The following is an 11442-nucleotide window of genomic DNA, read 5'->3' on the forward strand; positions in this document are numbered from 1 at the left end:
TTCCTGGGTTCACGCCATTCTCCTGCCTCAGCCTCCTGTGTAGCTGGGACTACAGGCGCCCGCCACCATGCCTGGCTAATTTTTTTTTGTATTTTTAGTAGAGACGGGGTTTCACGGTGTTAGCCAGGATGGTCTCCATCTCCTGACCTCGTGATCTGCCTGTCTCGGCCTCCCAAAATGCTGGGATTACAGGCTTGAGCCACTGTGCCCAGCCTGTTTTGTGAATTTTTAAAGTGTTATGCCACCTCCTAATTATAAAGGAAGGCAACTAGGTGTCATAAAAACCAGTTCGGAAGCAGTCCTGCCCATTTCTGCCTTTTCCACATTCTGCAGCCCTGCTGTCTCTTTATTCAAAAGGCAGGATAAGTCTCACACAAAATATGGTCAGCCCCTGAAGAACTGGGCCCCAGGTGTAGCTCTGTAGATTATTTACCTTAGCATATTTTCTTTTGTTTGTTTATTTTAGACCCATGGACAGAGGCTTAGCTGAAACTCTGGTCCCTGGATTTGTGGGTGGTCCCTGGATATGTGAGTGGTCCCTGGATGTGTGGGTGGTCCCTGGATGTCTGGGTGCTTGAATGCATTGCTCTCCATAAGGTCAGGACTGATCCCTGATGGTGAAAGAGAATAAATTGTATCAACAAGCCCCATGCCCTAAAAAGGTAGAAAAGCCATGTTTCTTCATGTTTTGGTTTTCTTTACAATCTAGAATTGTCACCATTTCTTTTTCTTCTACCTATTTTTTAAAAAAAAAAGCTTTGACAGCCTAGGTGGTCCTCTAATGTGCACTTTGGAATTTTCTGAAGCATTACAATGTAGCCCTAAAATAAATCACAGAATGCTGGAGTCCATGATATCATTTCCTTGCCTCTAGAAAGGGCTGAGAATCTAAATATCTCAAGCAAATATCTATTTTTAATTTTTAGAAATTTCAAAATATTTCAAAACTTCAGAAATGTTGAAAGAATAGTACAACAAATACTCATATAAATATCATATAGATTCACTGGTATTGTTTAACCTCAATCGCCTTATCTCTATATATGTACATCCATTTATTTATTAGTATATATTTACTTTCCGAAACCATTTGAAAGTAATAGAGATCATGACAATTTACCACTAAACGTGTCTCCTAAATAGTAAGATATTATCAGTCGGGCACGGTGGCTTACCCCTGTAATCCTAGCACTTTGGAAGGCCGAGGCGGTGGATCACCTGAGGTCAGGAGATCGGGACTAGCCTGGCCAACATGGTGAAACCCCGTCTCTACTAAAAATATAAAAAGTAGCCGGGTGTGGTGGCAGGCACCTGTAATCCCAGCTACTTGGGAAGCTGAGGCAGGAAACTCTCTTGAACCCGGGAGGTGGAGGTTGCCGTGAGCCAAGATCACACCACTGCACTCCAGCCTGGGCAACAGAGCAAAACTCTGTCACACACACACACACACACACACACACACACACACACACACACACACATATACACAAAAGGAAGTAAGGTATTCTCTTATAAAACCACAGTACCATTATCACATCAAAAAGCTTAACGTTGCTATAGTCAAATTATCTAATATCCAGTCCATATTCAAATTCCCCATCTGTCCCAATAATGTCCATTACAGCTTTTCAGGTTTTTTTTCCCTGATCCAAGATCCAATCAAGGTTCACATATCCCATTTAGTTGTCTTATCATTTTAGTTTCCCTTAATTTATTTTATTTCTTTTTTCTTTTTTCCTTTTTTTTTTTTTTTTTTTTGAGACAGAGTCTTGGTCTGTCACCCAGGCTGGAGTGCAGTGGCGTGATCTCGGCTCACTGCAAGTTCCGCCTCCCGGGTTCATGCCCTTCTCCTGTCTCAGCCTCCTGAGTAGCTGGGACCACAGGTGCCTGCCACTATGCCCGGCTAGTTTTTTTTTTTTTTTTTTTTTTTTTTGTATTTTTAGTAGAGACGAGGTTTCACCGTGTTCGCCAGGATGGTCTCGATCTCCTGACCTCGTAATTTGCCTGCCTCGGCCTCCCAAAGTGCTGGGATTACAGGCGTGAGCCACCGCACCCAGCCTTATTTCTTTCTTTCTTTTTTTTTTTTTTAAGAAATGGTGTTGGCTGGGCCCAGTGGCTCACATCTGTAATCTCAGCACTTTGGGAGGCCAAGGCGGGCAGATCACAAGTTCAGGAGGTCGAGACCAGTCTGGCCAATGAAACCCTATCTCTACTAAAAATACAAAAATCAGCCAGGTATGGTGGTGCACGCCTGTAATCCCAGCTACTCGGGAGGCTGAGGCAAGAGAATCACTTGAACCTGGGAGGTGGAGGTTGCAGTGAGCCGAGATCATGCCACTGCACTCCAACCTGAGTGACAGAGCAAGGCTCCACCTCGGGGGAAAAAAATGAAAGGAGAGGAGAGGAGAGGAGAGGAGAGCGGAGCAGAGGTAAGGGGAGGGGAGGGGAGGGGAGGATTAAAAAGAAATGGTGTCTTAGGGCCAGGCCCAGTGGCTCATATCTGCAATCCCAGCACTTTGGGAGGCCAAGGCGGGCAGATCACAAGGTCAGGAGGTCGAGACCAGTCTGGCCAATGAAACCCTATCTCTACTAAAAATACAAAAATTAGCCAGGTGTGGTGGTGCACGCTTGTAATCTCAGCTACTTGGGAGGCTGAGGCAGGAGAATCACTTGAACCTGGGAGGCAGAGGTTGCAGTGAGCCAAGATCGTGCCATTGCACTCCAGCCTGGGCAACAAGAGCCAAACTCTGTCTAAACAAACAAACAAACAAACATAAAACCGTGAATGATTATTTAGTCATTTTTGTTTACAATGGAACCTGGGAATTCAAAATTAACATTCTTGCCTTTGAGCTTCTTATAGACAGGAGAAAAAGTTTCAACCTATAAGAAAAGAAACAATCATCACAAAACTTTCAAATACACACTCATCTTAAAACCTAATGATTTTAGGCCGGGCGCGGTGGCTCAAGCCTGTAATCCCAGCACTTTGGGAGGCCGAGACGGGCGGATCACGAGGTCAGGATGATGGAGACCATCCTGGCTAACACGGTGAAACCCCGTCTCTACGAAAAAAAATACAAAAAACTAGCCGGGCGAGGTGGCGGGCGCCTGTAGTCCCAGCTACTCGGGAGGCTGAAGCAGGAGAATGGCGTAAACCCGGGAGGCGGAGCTTGCAGTGAGCTGAGATCCGGCCACTGCACTCCAGCCTGGGCGACAGAGCAAGGCTCCGTCTCAAAAAACAAAAACAAAAAACAAAAAACTAATGATTTTGTGAAATGTGTCCTTTATGTTTTTTGTTTGTTTGTTTGTTTGTTTTGAGATAGAGTCTCTTACCCAGCCTGTAGTGCAGTGGCATGATCTTGGCTCACTGCAACCTCTCCCTTCCACCTCTCCCTCCCAGGTTCAAGCAATTCTCCTGCCTCAGCCTCCTGAGTAGCTGGGATTACAGGCACCCGCCACCACGCCCAACTAATTTTTTTTTTTTTTTTTTTTTTTTTAGATGGAGTTTCGCTCTGTCACCCAGGGTGGAGTGCAGTGGCGCTATCTCAGCTTACTGCAACCTCTGTCTCCTGGGTTCAAGCGATTCTCCTGCCTCAGCCTTCCAAGTAGCTGGTATTACAGGCACGCACCACCAGGCCTGGCTAATTTTTGCATTTTTGGTAGAGACGGCGGGGGGGGGGGGGTCTCACCATGTTGGCCAGGCTGGTCTCGAACTCCTGGCCTCAGATGATCCACCAGCCTCGGCCTCCCAAAGTGCTGGGATTATAGGCATGAGCCACCGTGCCTGGCCAATTTTTGTATTTTTAGTAGAGACAGGGTTTCACCATGTTGGCCAGGCTGGTCTCAAACTCCTGACCTCAAGTGATCTGCCCACCTCGGCCACCCAAAGTGCTGGGATTATAGGTGCCTTTATGGTTTTTCTCCTTGGCAACCAGTTACTGTGAAAATCAAGTACTGTGACAATATGGGGCACATCCACAAGTGTCCCAAGACTGAGGACAAGCTCATTTGCAATGTTGTGGGACAGGATTCTGCAGCACTGCACCTGAGTGCTGTGCTCCTTTGCCATGTGCATGTGTGTGAATCTTTCATGGTGTTTATACTGGAAGAGTCAGGACATTATTTGCAATCTGATTTATCTGTTTTCTTGTGATTAGGTTCAGGTTAAGCTTTTTTTTTTTTTTTTTTTTTTTTTAATTTTTGAGACAGGGTCTTGCTCTGTCACCCAGGCTGGAGTGCAGTGATGTAATCACAGTTCACTGCAGCCTTGACATCCAAAGCTCACGCCATCCTCCTGCCTCAGCCTTCTGAGTAGCTTGGGACTACAAGCGCATGCCACCACACCCTGCTAATTTAAAAAAATTATTACTTGGTAGAGACAAGATCCCCCTATGTTGCCCCAGCTGGTCTCAAACTCCTGGGCTCAAGGGATCCTCCTGCCTTGGCCTCCCAAAGTGCTGGAATTACAGGCATGAGCCACCACATCAAGACCAAGGTTAAACATTTTTGGCAAGAATATTACTTAAGTAATTTTGTATACTTCTTATTGTATCATATCAAGAGGCATATAATGTCAGTTTGTTCTATTATTGGTGACTGCAAGTTTATTCGTGTCTGCTAGACATCTCTGTTGTAGAAGTATATTTGCCATTTGTAATTAGTAAACTAATAATAAATAGAGTGATTGTTATGGGCTGAAATGTGTTCCCCTAAAATTCATATACTGAAGCCCTAACCTCCAGTATCTCAGGATTCGACTGTATTTGGAGATTGAGTCTTTAAAGAAGTGATTAAGTTAAATGAGGCACTTAGGGTAGAGCCAGTCTGAGGGTAGAGCCAGTCTGACTGGTGTCCTTATAAGAGGGAATTTGGATACAAAGAGATACCTGTAGTGCACAGAGGAAAGACCATGTGAGGATACAGTGAGAAGGTAACTCTCTACAAGCCAAGGACTGAGGCTTCAGAAGAAACCAGCACTGCTGATACTTTGATCTTGGACCTGCAGCCCCCAGAACTGGGAGAAAATTAATTTCTGTTGTTTAAGCCACCTAGACTATGGTAGCAGCCTTAGCAAACTAATACAGTGATTATCTGAGATAATGTGAATATCCTGTTCTCCCACAACCTTGCACCTGCCTATTAATTTTTGCATTGGGGTTTGCCAAATGGTTTTTTTTTTTTTTTTTTTTTTTTTCAAATTCTGTCATTTCTTCTACATATAATAGCTGGCATCTATCTACTCATTTTTCTCCTCTTTCCCTTCTTCATTCTCTTCTTTACATTTATGTTATTTCTTTTTTTTTTTTTTTTTTTTTGACATGGAGTGTTGCTCTGTCACCCAGGCTAGAGTGCCATCTCAGCTCACTGCAACCTCTGCCTCCCGGGTTCAAGCAATTATCCTGCCTCAGCCTCCCTAGTAGCTGGGATTACAGGTGTCCGCCACCACACCTGGCTAATTTTTGTATTTTTAGTAGAGATGGGGTTTCACCATGTTGGCCAGGCTGGTCTCCAACTCCTGACCTCAGGTGATTCGCCCACTTCGGCCTCCCAAACTGCTGGGATTACAGACGTGAGTAAGCCACCATGCCTGGCCTGTTATGGTATTTTAATTTATTTTGTTTTGGGTTTTGACACTTTTTTTTTTTTTTTTTTTTTTTTTTTTTACTGATCTTAAGATGTTCTAGTTGCTTCTACAATTTTTATCAAATTTTTGCATCTAACAATCAAATTCAGAACTTTTTTCTTTAAAATCAAATCTACTCTCACTCCTGCTACAACACAAACCCCTTCTTCTCTCTTCCTTGAGGGCTGTTCTCTGCTGCCTGCCATCTTCCTTTTCTGTCATTTCCTTTGCATTACCTTCCACCTTTCTGTACCCTCTCTCAACTCCGAATCTCAGCTCTCTCATACTTTCCTCTCCAGTGTCTCTTAGGACATATTCTCAGCTGGCTATAGGATTTCCTTCCACTCCTGTTCTAAAATGCTCTCCCATGTGTTAACGAATGACTATCAGAAACAGCTTCCTGGCCTCACTCTAGGGGAAGTTACATTTCACTGTAGGGGAGGCCCCTTTGGGATCTCATTGAACAGAAACAGCTTAAAATAAAAGATCTGCTTGATTCGAAGCCAAATTAGCAATTTTCCTCAATCGACAAGTCATCTGTAAAGTCTAACATTTGAAATTTCAGATGTTTTAGAGTTGAAAATTGTAATTTTTAGGTGAAAATGGTACATTTTCTCCCTATTATCATTACCTAACAGCACACAAGTTCATTACTCAAAACTTCTACTCAAAGATTCTCCTATGACCATGGGGAAAATAGAAATTTAGGCCAGGCACTGTGGCTCATGCCTGTAATTGTTTGGGAGGCCAAGGTGGGAGAATCACTTGAGCCCAGGAGTTTGAGAACAGCCTGGGCAACGTAGTTAGACTGTCTCTACAAAATATTTTAAAAATTAGCTAGGCATGTTGGCACACAGTTGTAGTCTGAGCTACTTGGGAGGTAGAGGTTGCAGTGAGCCATGACTGCACCACTGCACTCCAGCCTTGGTGACAAAGCAAGTTATCCTGTCTCAAAAAGAAAAAAAAAAAGAAAAAAAGGCCAGGTGCAGTGGCTCATGCCTGTAATCCCAGGACTTTGGGAAGCCGAGGCAGGTGGATCACCTGAGGTCAGGGGTCAAGACCAGCCTGACCAACATGGAGACACTCTGTCTCTACCAAAAATACAAAATTAGCTGAGTGTGGCAGTGTATGCCTGTAATCCCAGCTACTTGAGAGGCTGAGGCAGGAGAATCACTTGAACCCGGGAAGCGGAGGTTGCGGTGAGCCAAGATCGCGCCATTGCACTGCAGCCTAGGCAACAAGAGCAAAACTCTGTCTCAAAAAAAAAAACAAGATACGGCTTCTCCAACTTAACTTTGACCTTTGAGTAATGGACTCATAATTAAAAATATATCCCAGGAGACTGTATGGCAGTTATGAACATTCCATTGATCATCAAAGTGAAGACAGCTTGTCTTTCATGGACAGAACAAGAGAACAAAAGAGGGTAACAGCAAGGCAGAGTGGGTTTCAATTTAGACAGAGACTAATGAATGGTCAAGAGCACAGGTTCTGTAGTGAGCACACCTGGGTTCAAGCTATGATTCCACTAGTGACCACCATGGAGTTAATTAGCTCAACGACCTCTAGGTAACTTAGCAGTCCCCCTGTAAGTCTCAGTTTTCTCCTCAGTAAAAGAAGGAGAATAATAGTACTTATCTCACAGAATTGATTAAATGAGATACAGAGTGCCTGGCACCAAGTAAACTCTCAGTAACTGTTGATTTTAATAATTATTAACATTTCTGTTTTCCCTTTAGGGATTTTCAAAAATCCTAACATTTTTGAAAATATATCACCTGTGGCTGGACACAGTGGCTCATGCCTGTAATCCCAGCACTTTGGGAGGCCAAGGCAGGTAGATCATCTAAGGTCAGGAGTTCAAGACCAGCCTGGCCAACATGGTGAAACCCTGTTTCTACTAAAAATACAAAAAGTTAACCAGGTGTGGTGGCAGGTGCCTGTAGTCCCAGCTACTCTGGAGGCTGAGGCAGGAGAATTGCTTGAACCCAGGAGGCAGGGGTTTCAGTGAGCCAAGATCACACTACTGCACTCCAGCCTGGGCAACAAGAGAGAAACTCTACCTCAAAAAAAAAAAAAAAAAATATATATATATATATATATATATACACACACACACACACACACACACATATATATAATCACCTGTACATTTGAGAATATGAGATGTCCTAGTACATTCTCATCAAGAGTTAATATTTAATATTTTCCTAGTGATCTCATGGCTTTATTTATTTATTTATCTATTTAGATAGAATCTCACTTTGTCACCCGCCTGGGTGGAGGGCAATGGTGTGATCTCGGCTCACTGCAACCTCTGCCTCCCAGGTTCAAGTGATTCTCCTGCCTCAGCCTCCTGAGTAGCTGGGATTACAGGTGCACACCACCACACCCGGCTAAATTTTGTATTTTAGTAGAGACAGGTTTCACTATGTTGATCAAGCTGGTCTCGAACTCCTGACTTCAACTGATCCACCTGCCTCGGCCTTCCAAAGTGCTCGGATTACAGGCATGAGCCACCGTGCCCAACCAGGCTTGTGTTATTTTTTTAAAGTTTAAATGAAAAACATCTAAAAAGAAACACATGTCGGGCACAGTAGCATGCACCAGCTATTGGGGAGGCTGAGGCAAGAGGATCCCTTGAGTCCAAGAGTTTGAGACCAGCCTAGGCAACATAGTGAGATCCTTTCTCTAAAAAGAGACAAAAACACAGAAAGTCTATAACCCTTCAGAAAGTAAACAATAGCACCTCATTTTCAGGTAAAAGGCAAAGCTATTGCCTAAGCTAGGGTGCTTCTAGGGTGAAAACAACATTGAAGGCACTGAGCCTTTCTGCTGAGAACTAGATCCTACCAACAATGCCCTGTACATTGAGAACCAACAGTTTTATGGACGAGGCCTGACTGACGGCCAGTGTCAAAATGTGTGTGTGAGTGTGTGTATGTTGAATAGCTTGATAAGACAGCTGGCTTGGGGGTTCAGGTCTGTCCGTATTAGCTGTGTAAATTTGTAGTAAGTACTCTCTGAACCTCAGTTTCTTGTAAAATGGTGATGCCACTAATCTGTCTAACTTTGCTGCAATCAAATTATCTAATATCCAGGCCATATTTAATTTTTCCCAAGTATCCTGGTAGCATCCAGGATAGCATTTTTTCTTCTGACCCAGATCATACTTTGCATGTAGTTGTCATGTCCCTATATTATTATTTGAGACTAAGTCTCGCTCTGTTACCTAGGCTGGAGTGCAGTGGCACCATCTCGGCTCACTGCAATCTCCGCCTTCCAGGTTCAAGCGATTAACATGCCTCAGCCTCCCGAGTAGCTGGGACTATAGGCATGCGACACTACACTCAGCTACTTTTTGGATTTTTAGGAGAGACAGGGGTTTCGCTATGTTGCCCAGGCTGGTTTCCAACTCCTGAGCTCAAGGGATCAGCCGCACCACTTCGGGCTCCCAAAGCACTGGGATTACAGACGTGAGCCACTGCACCGGCCCAAAAAAAATTATTTTTAAGTGGCGTGATCTTGGCTCACTGCAAATTCTGCCTCCCAGGTTAAAGGGATTATCCTGCCTTAACCTGGAGTAGCTGGAATTACAGGCGTGTGCCACCAAGCCCAGCCAATTTTTGTATTTTTAGTAGAGATGGGGTTTCACCATGTTGACCAGGCTGATCTCGAACTCCTTACCTCAGGTGATCCACCCACCTCGGCCTCCCAAAGTGCTGGGATTACAGGTGTGAGCCACCACGCCCGGCCTTTTTATTTTATTATTATTATTTTTTGAGATGGAGTCTCGCTCTGTCCCCCAGCCTGGAGTGCAGTGGTGTGATCTCAGCTCACTGCAACCCCTGCCTCCTGGGTTCAAGCAGTTCTCCTACTTCAGCCTCCCGAGTAGCTGGAACTACAAGTGCGCACCACGACGGACGCCTGGCTAACTTTTTGTATTTTTAGTAAAGATGGGGTTTCACCATATTGGTCAGGCTGGTCTCAAACTCCTGACCTCATGATCCAAATGCTGGGATTACAGCCATGAGCCATGTTGCCCTGCCTTAAACTATTTTTTAAAGCCAGCGAGGCATAGTATAATAGTTATGAACTTGGGTTAGGGAGCTTGATTTTGTGGGTCCAAATCCCAGGTCCGCCTCTACTAACTATACAACCCTAGTCAAATTGTTATACCACTCTGTGCCTTGATCCCATCTCTAAAATGGGCATAATGATAGTACCTAAACTGGTGCAGTGGCTCACGCCTGTAATCCCAGCACTTTGGGAGGCTGAGGCGGGCAGATCATGAGGTCATGAGTTTGAGACCAGCGTGGCCAACATGGTGAAACCCCATCTCTACTAAGAATACAAAAATTAGCAGGGGTGGTGGCGCCTGCCTGTAATCCCAGCTACTGGGGTGGCTGAGGCAGGAGAATCGCTTGAACCTGGAAGGCGGACGTTGCAGTGAGCCGAGATCCGGAGAAAGACTCCGTCTCGAAAATAAATAAATAAATAAATAAATAATAATACTAATAATAATACCGGCCGGTCGCGGTGGCTCACATCTGTAATCCCAGCACTTTGGGAGGCCGAGGCGGGCGGATCACGAGGTCAGGAGTTCAAGACCATCCTGGCTAACATGGTGAAACCCCGTCTCTACTAAAAATACAAAAAATTAGCCGGGCGTGGCAGCGTGCGCCTGTAGTCCCAGCCACTCGGGAGGCTGAGGCAGGAGAATGGTGTGAACCCGGGAGGCGGAGCTTGCAGTGAGCCGAGATTGTGCCACTGCACTCCAGCCTGGGAGACAGAGTGAGACTTCGTCTCAAAAAAAAAAAATAATAATAATAATAATAATAGTAATAATACCTAAATTAATACACATAAAGTGTTCAGAACAGTTCCTGCACAATAAGTGCTCACAAATTACTACTTACTATAGAGGGCAAATTCTTGTGGGATGTGAGTTTCAAAATCTGTTTTCGCTAGAAAACAAATTCACTTATTTAATCATAAATGATTTTTGGCCGGGCGCGGTGGTTCACGCCTGTAATCCCAGCACTTTGGGAGGCCGAGGCGGGTGGATCACGAGGTCAGGAGATCGAGACCATCCTGGCTAACACGTTGAAACCCCGTCTCTACTAAAAATACAACAAATTAGCGGGGCGTGGTGGCTGGCGCCTGTAGTCCCAGCTACTCGGGAGGCTGGGGCAGGAAAATGGCGTGAACCCGGGAGGCGGAGCTTGCAGTGAGCCGAGATCACCCCACTGCACTCCAGCCTGAGCGACAGAGTGAGACTCCGACAAAAATAAATAAATAAATAAATAATAATAAATAAATAAATAAATTATTTTTGGTCAGTGTTTACTAAATATCTGCAATTATGGCAGCTATTGTAGTAAGAATCAAACAGTTCCTGGATGGAAAAACAATTTTAAGATATGATCGTTGACCTCAAACAGTTTACTGGAGTGAAATTACTAAAATATGTGAATCAAGGTAGATTTACGTGCTGCTAATTGGAGTATGCATGAAGTTCATGCTGATGCGAGCAGACAGAAGGAAGTAAGCGGTCTGTGCTGAAAGAATGGATAAAAATTGACCAGTCAGGGAAGGGGAGACGCATCATTCAGGCTTAAAAAAAAAAGGCACTTGAGTAAAGGAATAATATAAGATTGATAAGATGAGCGCAGGGGGAACTAAGAACAAATATGTGCCCAGGCACAATCCCAGCACTTTGGGAGGCCGAGGCGGGGGAATAACTTGAGATCAAGAGTTCAAGACCAGCCTGGCCAACATGGTGAAACCCCGTCACTACTTTAAAAAAAAAAAAT

This window comes from Rhinopithecus roxellana, chromosome 5 (assembly GCF_007565055.1).
Source record: "Rhinopithecus roxellana isolate Shanxi Qingling chromosome 5, ASM756505v1, whole genome shotgun sequence".
Classification (NCBI taxonomy): Eukaryota; Metazoa; Chordata; class Mammalia; order Primates; family Cercopithecidae; genus Rhinopithecus; species Rhinopithecus roxellana.